This window comes from Lithobates pipiens, unplaced genomic scaffold (assembly GCF_037356315.1).
Source record: "Lithobates pipiens isolate NorthernLeopardFrog02 unplaced genomic scaffold, aLitPip1_a1.2 Scaffold_8, whole genome shotgun sequence".
Classification (NCBI taxonomy): Eukaryota; Metazoa; Chordata; class Amphibia; order Anura; family Ranidae; genus Lithobates; species Lithobates pipiens.
This window is the reverse complement of record NW_027507903.1, coordinates 494,655,874-494,665,107: the sequence shown is the minus strand read 5'-3', so window position 1 is coordinate 494,665,107 and position 9,234 is coordinate 494,655,874. Positions and strand designations below refer to the sequence as shown.

At 43.6% G+C, this 9,234-nt stretch overlaps 1 protein-coding gene across 4 annotated transcripts in view; it reads left to right on the top strand.

The window, feature by feature from the left end:
• The first annotated feature begins 4,854 nt into the window (after nt 1-4,854).
• Nucleotides 4,855-9,234, top strand: part of PRDM4 (PR/SET domain 4) — a 48,166-nt gene continuing 43,786 nt past the window's right edge. For all 4 annotated transcript variants that reach the window (XM_077469147.1, XM_077469145.1, XM_077469146.1 and 1 more), the window contains exon 1: nt 4,855-5,032. The gene's annotated coding sequence lies outside the window, so the exon portion shown is untranslated. The remainder of the gene's footprint in view (nt 5,033-9,234) is intronic.

The window sequence follows — 9,234 nt, the reverse complement described above, 5'->3', positions numbered from 1 at the left end:
TTTTTTTTTTTATAAGTTATCTGCACTCTAAAAGGTCAGTGCACAGCTTGCCTATCACTATTGTCAACCCAGTTACGTATCTTTTTCTCCGACTGAAGACTCAAAGGGGTTGTAAAGATTTGTTTTTTATTTTCTAAATAGGTTCCTTTAAGCTAGTGCATTGTTGATTCACTTACCTTTTCCTTCGATTTCCCTTCTAAATGTTTTTTTTTTTGTCTGAATTTCTCACTTTCTGTTTCTCCTCAGTAAACTTCACACCATCATCTGAGCGGTGTTTAGTCAGCCAGAACAGCTTACTGATCAGCTTACTGAGGAGGAACAGGAAGTGAGAAATTCAGACAAAGAAAACAAAGAAAAAAAACATTTAGAAAGGAAATCGAAGGAAAAGGTAAGTGAACCAACAATGCACTAGCACTTAAAGGAACCTATTGAGAAAATAAACAAACTTTTAAAACCTCTTCAAATACCATATACTTGCCATATAAAAGGAACAGGAACATATCTGCAGCAGTTTAGAAATACTCACAGGTTCGTCCGTCCGTCCCCACCCACCACCTGTAACTGAATAATGAAGAACAAGCAGCAAACTGATTAACTCATCTCTGTGCAATTTGCTTTCTACTCCTATCAGCATGTCCTTTGTTAGCACCTGACCACTGCAGCATGCCCTGATTGGATCTTTGTTCTGCTTCTCTTTTTCCCTGTCTGAGCTCTGCTGTACAATGAATTGCAAGAGACTGATGTCAAGTCAAATTTAAGTACTTACACTGCTTTATGATTATTAAATGTAATGATGTATTGAGGGATACATTCATTTGTGGATTTTATAACTGCCTGCATTTTAGTTTTAGGTAGGCTTTTGCCAAAAACATTGAGTTACACTAATTGAAAACATTATTATTCAAATGAAACTGTTAACATTTCTTTAGCTTGAATGGCTGAATTATATGATTTTATTTACCCTTTTAAGCTTTCCTAATTCATTTAAAATAGACTACATGTAAGCCTGCATTCATAACTGAGCAGAGCGTATTTCTAGTGATTGTTAAGCATTTTTCATGTGTTTTTCAGAGGTTTTGTATTAATTTTGCACATGTTTTAAGCTTCAGGAGTTTATTTATCGCACTGGCGAGAAGAGAGCACTTTTATAGAAAGAGGTGACTTCTCTAGGTGTGAATACACCCCAAAATGGTGCATGTTGAGCTTTTGCAGGCACTCCTATGGGACCAAAAATGCCAATATGCTAAAAAAAAAAAGCTCATGTACTTTTTTTAAGCATAAGTGTTGGGCACGAGTACAAGTGTGAACCAGGACAATTAGAAAGAATGGGATTCTGCATGCCGAGTGTACTCAGGATTAGTCAGACTAGGGGAACAAGCTGAAAATCACAGGGACAAGTGTCAACGGGGGCTTAATGAGAAAAGTCAAACATCGATGATCACAGTGTAACCCCCAAAATCAACCACCTAATTTGTCTGTATAGAAGACACAACTTTGTCAACTTATTTTGGATACCTGATTTTGAGATATTCTTGTGAGGGCTATAGTAAAGACAAATAAAATCAAGAATAGGGGAAAAAAAAAGAGAAAAGAGAGAAAAGATATAGCAAGGGCAGAAGAATATGAGAAGCAAAGGAAGATATTTGAAGAAAAAAGGAAAACACCGAAAAGAAGCAAAAGAGAGGAGAAAAGTCACAGCTAAAAGAATAAGAAAAAAAGAGCAAAAAAGACAAAAGATTTAAAAAAAAAAAACAATTAACAATATTTGAACTGACCTTTCTAGTTTTATTACAGCTTCTCCACTCTTCTGTGAAAGTTGTACTTCTTTCTTCTATGTGTCGTGCAGAGGAGACTGAGCAGTGATGGCCTCACAGGTAAGGTCTTTATAGCCTCAGGTGAGATATGTGTGTGTGAGTGAGAAACCACGTGAGTGGCTTAAAACAAACTCCCTTAGGCTGCATCTGGGTATTTTGGCCTGGGAGTAATTATTCACATCAAAGGATTGATTCAGTATCTTCATCATGTTCTTCTCCAGCTCTCCTGCCCTACCAGACAGAGCAGATAAGTCCTCTCTTTTCAGCTACTGAATCTCTCTATTAAAGGTGGGCCAGATCACATTACAGAACAAGGTGACTGAGATATTTGAATGCATTAAAGGATTACAAGCATCCGTTTAATGAGAGCTATCTTTTCCTGAGTGATGGCAAAATCAAAGAAAATGTAAAACAAAATGTCAAAAGTGTTCCAGACACTTATAGTGTGATGAAATGGGCTGTGATTGTTAGATTTTTAATAATAGCAATTAATAAAACTCAGTGCACGCAAACAAAACGAAACCATATACATAGCATATAAATCTCTTTCAAATGCATGAATAATAGATCTGCGTGACTAAAAAATATTATCTGAATAGAAAAAGAGGAGAAGCAGAGGAAAGGGAAAGGGGGAGAAGGGGAAAAGAAAGGGGACACTTCCCAACATTCCCCATACTAAATAAAAAAGGATGACAAGTGTCAAGCTGCTGCGGTAGCCAGACCGTGCGTACAACTCCAGTACTCCTTTCCAGACTTAACGCATTTAGCACTCTCAATCCTAGACCAAAAAAAATTAAAAAAAATAAAGTGTCAAGCCGCTGTGGAGGCCGGTCTGTACGTATAACCCCAGTACTCCTTTTTAGACTTAGGATATGTAGCACACTCAATCCTGGAGTAAATTAAAAAAAAAAAGAAAGAGAAAAAAGAATGATAAGTGTCAAGCCACTGCGGTGGCCAGGCCCTGCATACAACTCCAGTATTCCTTTCCAGACTGTTAGAACACACATTTAACCCCTTTATCGCCCCCTAGTGTTAACTGTTCTCCTCACGCTGGTAGCGTGAGTAGAAAAATAAAAGCTGATCACCAGCGGCTGCGAGAGAGACATCAGTCCTGATTGTGGAGAGGCTTCGGTGCCCACTAGCCTCACCTACCACAGTGCCACCCATCAGTGCCCACAGTGCCACCTATCAGTGCCCACAGTATCACCCATCATTGCCACCTATCAGTGCCCACAGTGTGTCATCACCAGTGCTGCCTATCAATATCACCTACCAGTGCCCATCAATGCCACCTACCAGTGCCCATCAGTGCCACCCATCAAAAGGTGCTAGACAGCCCTCTAATTTCACACTTGCATCTCATGTCATCTGTAGGAATTGTTTACTGTTCCGTCATTTGCACTTGCTGTTATTTCACTATATAGACTTCTATTAATCAGTTCAGTTTACATATTTATTAATTTACATGGATTGTTTATTACCCCACCATCTGCATTTTTTTTTTCACTTTATTTCATCTTATGGACTTTTATGAATTCATCAGTTCAGTTTATTTACATATATCTGATACCCATAACAGTGTGACCCTACTGGCACTTACGATTTAGGAGCCCATCACCAAATATTGATTTTTTTATACTTTTATTCTTTGGGTAGTGTTTAACCCCTTCAGTGATTGCTGCACCTTTACCAGGGTATTTATCTCCTATTAGCGCAGGAATACACATTTGTACACCATGACTGAGTAATTGTCATTCAAACTGTGACAGCACTAAAAGCTGAAAATTGGTCTGGGCAGGAGGACGTTTAGGTGCCCATGTCACGTCACATTTGGCTACCCATCACATTTTGCTGGAGTGTGAATGCGCGACACCGCCATATGCGCTCCAACACAGGGCCCCTCTCCTCCCTTCGCTTGCCACGCTTTGGGCACAGCCTCGCTTGGCATATTTATAATCTAACTCTGTCCACTTGGATGGTGGGGCTTGAACCTGGACTCACAAATGTGATGGGTCGCCATATGTGACAAAGCAAGAGGTTAAAGCGGAGGTCCACCCTAAAGTGCACCTTCCGCTCATCGGAACCCTCCCCCCCTCAGGCGCCACAATTGGCACCTTTCAGGGGGGAGGGGGGTGCAGATACCTGTACAGTACAGGTATCTGCACCCACTTCCGGGATAGCTCTCTGCGGAAAGGGGCGTAGATTACGCCCCTTTCCGCAAGTGCCCGCCCCTTTCCGCAAGTGCCCCGCTGCCTGCTGGGAAACACACAGATCTCAGAGGCAGCGGGGACCGTCCTTATTGCGCAGCGCGACTCGCGCATGCGCAGTAGGGAACCGGGAAATGAAGCCGAAAGGCTCCATTTCCTGATTCCCATACCCAAGATGGCGGCGGCAGCACCCGAGAGACGATCTAGAGATCGGCTTCGGGTGCCGACATCTCGGGCGCGCTGGACAGGTAAGTGTCACTATTTTAAAAGTCAGCAGCTGCAGTATTTGTAGCTGCTGGCTTTTAAAGAAAAAAAAAAAAAAGCGGAGTCCTGGCGGACTCCCGCTTTAAGATCAGCTGTTGTCTGGCGTTGCCGATGGCACATTCATGTAGGTGAGGGAACAGGTATTTACATGAAGGGGCCGGATATTTCAATGATGGCCAGTGCTGGGGACGGAATTTTTATCGATGGCCAAACAAATCTGCTAAATAAATCTTTATGGAATATAGAAAAAGCTGCCCTTCAATTGACTAAACACGCCCTGCAAGCGTTCACAGTGAATAACAGATAAAGATTTTGAAGATATCTTTGCCCATCGATACCCAGCGCTGCCCATCATTGAAATATCCGCCACCTTCATGTAAATATCTGTCCCTCCGCCACACTAGACAACAGCTGATCGTAAACTCAGCTGTTCCTCGGCTCCATGCGGCGCATGCGCAGTTCCACATGGGCATGCGCAGCTCAGGCCGGGCTCTATCCGCTGGGGGGCACTTCTCGACAGAACAGCGGCACCTCGGTGGTCAATGATTGGTTGGGCCTTCCAGACGTGACGTTGCTTCCGCGTGCGCCATCTTGGGAGCGGAGGATGAGGACGGAGTTTCCGTGGTGGAGAGGGGTGTGAGTAGCTAGCGGTATGGCGCCCTATCTTTCGTCTGGTGGCCCTTAGAAGAGCCGGGAGGTCTTCAGACGGTGTGGAACTACAAATCCCAGCATGCCTTGCTGTCCTTGGTGTGTAGGCTCTCCTATACATGTCACAGAGGGTGGTGGGGTGTATTGCTGTCGTTCTGTTCTACTGGGACTGCACTAGTCACACAATTGAATCTCTTACTACAGAGAGGAGGGTCTTTGAGCAGCCAATCAGATTTCACTTTCCTGGTAGCAGATGATTGACAGATGTCTATTTACTGGTTGCTATGGGTTACCACACTTCCCATCTCATGTCTTTGATGGGGTACGCCCCGAATGTGTGTGTGTCTACCGCTTGTGTTTTTTAACCCCTTCATGACCAGGGCATTATTTTCTTTTTGGCACTACGTTGCTTTAACCACTTGCTTACTGGGCACTTAAACCCCCTTCGTGCCCAGACCAATTTTCAGCGCTGTCACACTTTGAATGACAATTGCACAGTCATACTACAGTGTACCCAAATGACATTTTCAGCATTTTTTTTCCCACAAATAGAGCTTTCTTTTGGTGGTATTTGATCACCTCTGTGGTTTTTTATTTTTTGTTAAAATGTTTTAAAAAGACTGAATTAAAAAAATTTTTTTTTTTATATTTTGTTATAAAATTTTGAAAACAGGTAATTTTCTTCTTCATTGATGTACGCTGATGGGTGGCAGTGATGGGTACTGATCAGCACTGGTTGGTTACACTGATAGGCAGAACTGCTAGGTGGCATTGATAGGTGGCACTTGTGGGCAGGTAGCAATGGCAGCTGGCACTGGCAGGGGGTACTGGTGGCACAGATGAGGCAGAATTGTCTCTTCCCCTTCGGGACCAATGTCCCTTGCACATAAGCCGGTGATTGGCTTTTTTTTCTCCGCATGCTGTCAGCATGAGGAGAAAAAAAAAACCCATTAACGAGCTTTTGTTTACATCATGTGATCAGCTGTCCTTGGCTGACAGCTGATCACGTGGTAAGGGGCCGGGACCGGCCCCTTAATGGGATCTGTGATCACATGAGTCTCAGTGACTCAGTGATCACAGCGAGCACCCTGCAGGGGGCGTGTGCAAAGGGGAGGCCGTCCTGTGATGGCCTCCTGGGAATTCAGGTCCGCTCTGTGGCTGTCATTCGGTTATAGCGCAGACGCCAAGAGGCTAGCTGACCATTGTGCAGTCATGCAACACTGTACACAAAATAATTTATATCTCCTTCATCCTTCTTTTTTTTTTTTTTTTTTTCACACAAATAGAGCTTTCTTTTGCTGGTATTTGATCACCTCTGTGGTTTTTATTTTTTTTGCACTATCGATGAAAAAAGATGGAAAATGTTTGAAAAACAATGTTTTTTACTTTCTGCTATAAAGCATCCAATAAAAAAAAAAAAAAAAATCAAATCTTTTCATAAATGTAGGCCAATATGTATTCTCCTACATGTTTTTGGCAACAAAAATCCCATTAAGTGTATATTGATTGGTTTACATGAAAGTTCTAGCACCCACAAACATGGGATATATACTGGAATTAAAAAAAAAAGGATTATTTTTATACTAGTAATGGCGGTGATCAGTGACTTAGGCCCCTTTCACACTGGGGCAGTGCGGGTGTTTTTAGCGGTGGTATGCGGCCACTAGCGGGGCGGTTTTAACCCCCACTAGCAGCCGAAAAAGGGTTAAAAGCGCCGCTGCAGCAGCGCTTTGCCGGCGGTATAGCCGCGCTGCCCCATTGATTTCAATGGGTAGAAGCAGTGAATACACTGCTCCAAAGATGTGGCTAGCAGGACTTTTCTTCACTGTCCTGCCAGCACACCACTCCAGTGTGTAAGCCCTCCGGCTTTCACACTGGAGTGAAAGGGGCCGTTTTTTTTTTTTTTCAGGCGCTATTTTTAGCACTGTAGCACCTGAAAACTGCCCCAGTGTGAAAGGGGCCTTCTAGTGGTAATGTGATAGCATGGCAGGCAATCTGACACTAACTGAAACTTTGTGGGAACCAATGACACTAATACAGCGATCAGTGCTAAAAATATGCACTGTCACTGTACTAATGACACTGGCTGGGAAGGGGTTAAATGTGTGCCTAGCCAGTGTTTGTGTGTGTGTATAGTGAGGTGCTTTCTGTAAGGGAAGCCCTGATTTGTTTTCCTGCTTTGCTGCCACCTCCCCACTGGCAAGACAGGGCTTTGTCTATGTAAACAATGCAGAGCTCTATCTTGTCAGCGGGTGCCAGAAGTCATCCATTGCCCAGCACCCACTGATCGGCTTGTGCTGCGTCTAATCACAGCTGGTGGTGCGTGTGGGTCCCCTACCCAGAAGCGACAGATCATGTACTAGGTAGGTGATCTGAATCAGGAGAGCCCTGTGGCAGCAGTACAGGGAGAAGTTTCCCTGTCACTGTTTGAAAAGCTGTCCACGTGGCCTTGTCATTTATACACACAGATCTGTGTCTGAGTGAACTACAAGCACCCACAATCCTTAGTGGCTGTCGGCTTGTAGTTATCAATGAACTACCAGGGTGCTGTGGTAGTTCATTGAGTCTTCCTGTCGGGGAGTATCGGCTCACCCATACAAGGAAGCAGATACACTGACTGTGTGCAGGAGATCTGCATGGCATCAGCGATCTACTAGTGCAATGCTTTACAGGTTCCTGCAACAAAAAATAATAAATAAAATGTGCATTTTTTTTTTTTTTAAGCTGAGCTTATTTTTTTAAAGTGCATCACTTGACTAAACCTGTGTTTTAAGTTTAGTCTGCGGGATCATTTCACTAACGGTTATCACATGTGATATGTTTTTTGGAAATATTGTATACAATAAAAAAAGTCACTTCAGCAAAGTAAAATATCAAATTTGAGGTAAATACTGGAAAAAAAAAAAAATCTCTATATGTTGTTAAAGTCAATTCACTTAAAGAGGAACTGCAGTCTGCTCACATAATTTTGCAATGAAAACATCTTTGCCATTGTGAAGCTTCCCTCCAACCACTTGGCATATTATTTTATATATACTGTGATTCTGTACTTGCCAAATATGCTGCAGAAATCTCCTTCAGCTGAGTCTGGCTGAAGCTGCTGCTGGTTCACTTCCTGGATTTACAGAGGCACACCTCCCCAGCTCTGAAGCTCTCATTGACCCTCTTATGGCTCATCTGTCCCTTCCTGACAGACTCTAAGGAGAGAAATAGAGCTGTACATGATGACATAAGCCTAGGCTAATGACCAGACAAGAAACAAGAAGTGGTTTTTATGAGGTATTTACTGGCAGGAAAAAAAAATATTTTACTATCCAAAGTTAAAACAAGGGCAGGACATTTAAAAGATGGAAAGTTGAAAAAAATTACTGAAGGTCTGCTTAAAAAAAAAATTCAGTGGCTATTTATCTCCTTAGGGCCGGTTCACACTGCAGGCGAGGCGAGGCGACTCCGACTTGCCTCGCCGCGACCTGCAGCGGCCTCGGCGGCGACTTGCAAATGACTTCTGTATAGAAGTCGGAGCGACTCAAGTCGCTCCTCTCAGAACGGTTCCATTGTACAGAACGGGGGCGACTTGCGGGAGCGAGGCGAGGCGAGTCGTGTCGCCTCGCATCGCCCGCTGTGTGAACCGGCCCTTAGGCTTCATGTACACGGAATGTTTTTACAACCTCTCCTGAATGACCTAACAGATAGTGACCTACATTTAAAATGTCCATTTTGCAGCGTTAAAGTGTCACGTTTAGCAGCTTTTGCGTTTTTATGTATATATAGTTATATACACATACATACCGTCGTTTTAGCTGCATTTGTAAGCGTTTGGCACTTGAAATGCCTCTAAACTCAGCATCTGTACCTATTTAAAAAACAAAACAAAAAAAACCTCTAAACACAAATGCCTAGAAACGAGTATAAACCACCCTGTGTACATGTACTGATAAGATAACATAGAGGAGAGTTGCGAGGCAGCTGAAAAAAAAAAAATGCCCAACCGCTCCTAAATGTCCGTTTACCAGCAGCAGTGTACATGAGGGCTTATACAGGCAGTTGATGTTTTAGGAATATACAAAATAAGGCCCCTTTCACACGGGACGGATCAGTAATGATCCGCCCCGTGATGATCCGCTCGCTCAGCGGGGATCGCTCCGTTGCCGCTGAGCCGGCTGCGGACAGGGCGGTCTCCGCACACTGTGCAGGGACCGCTCTGTCAGCTCTCCGCTCTCCTCTATGGGGGATCGGATGAGCACGGACCGTCTGTCCGTGTTCATCCGATCCGCTCTGCAGATGGATGGAAAAATAGGATT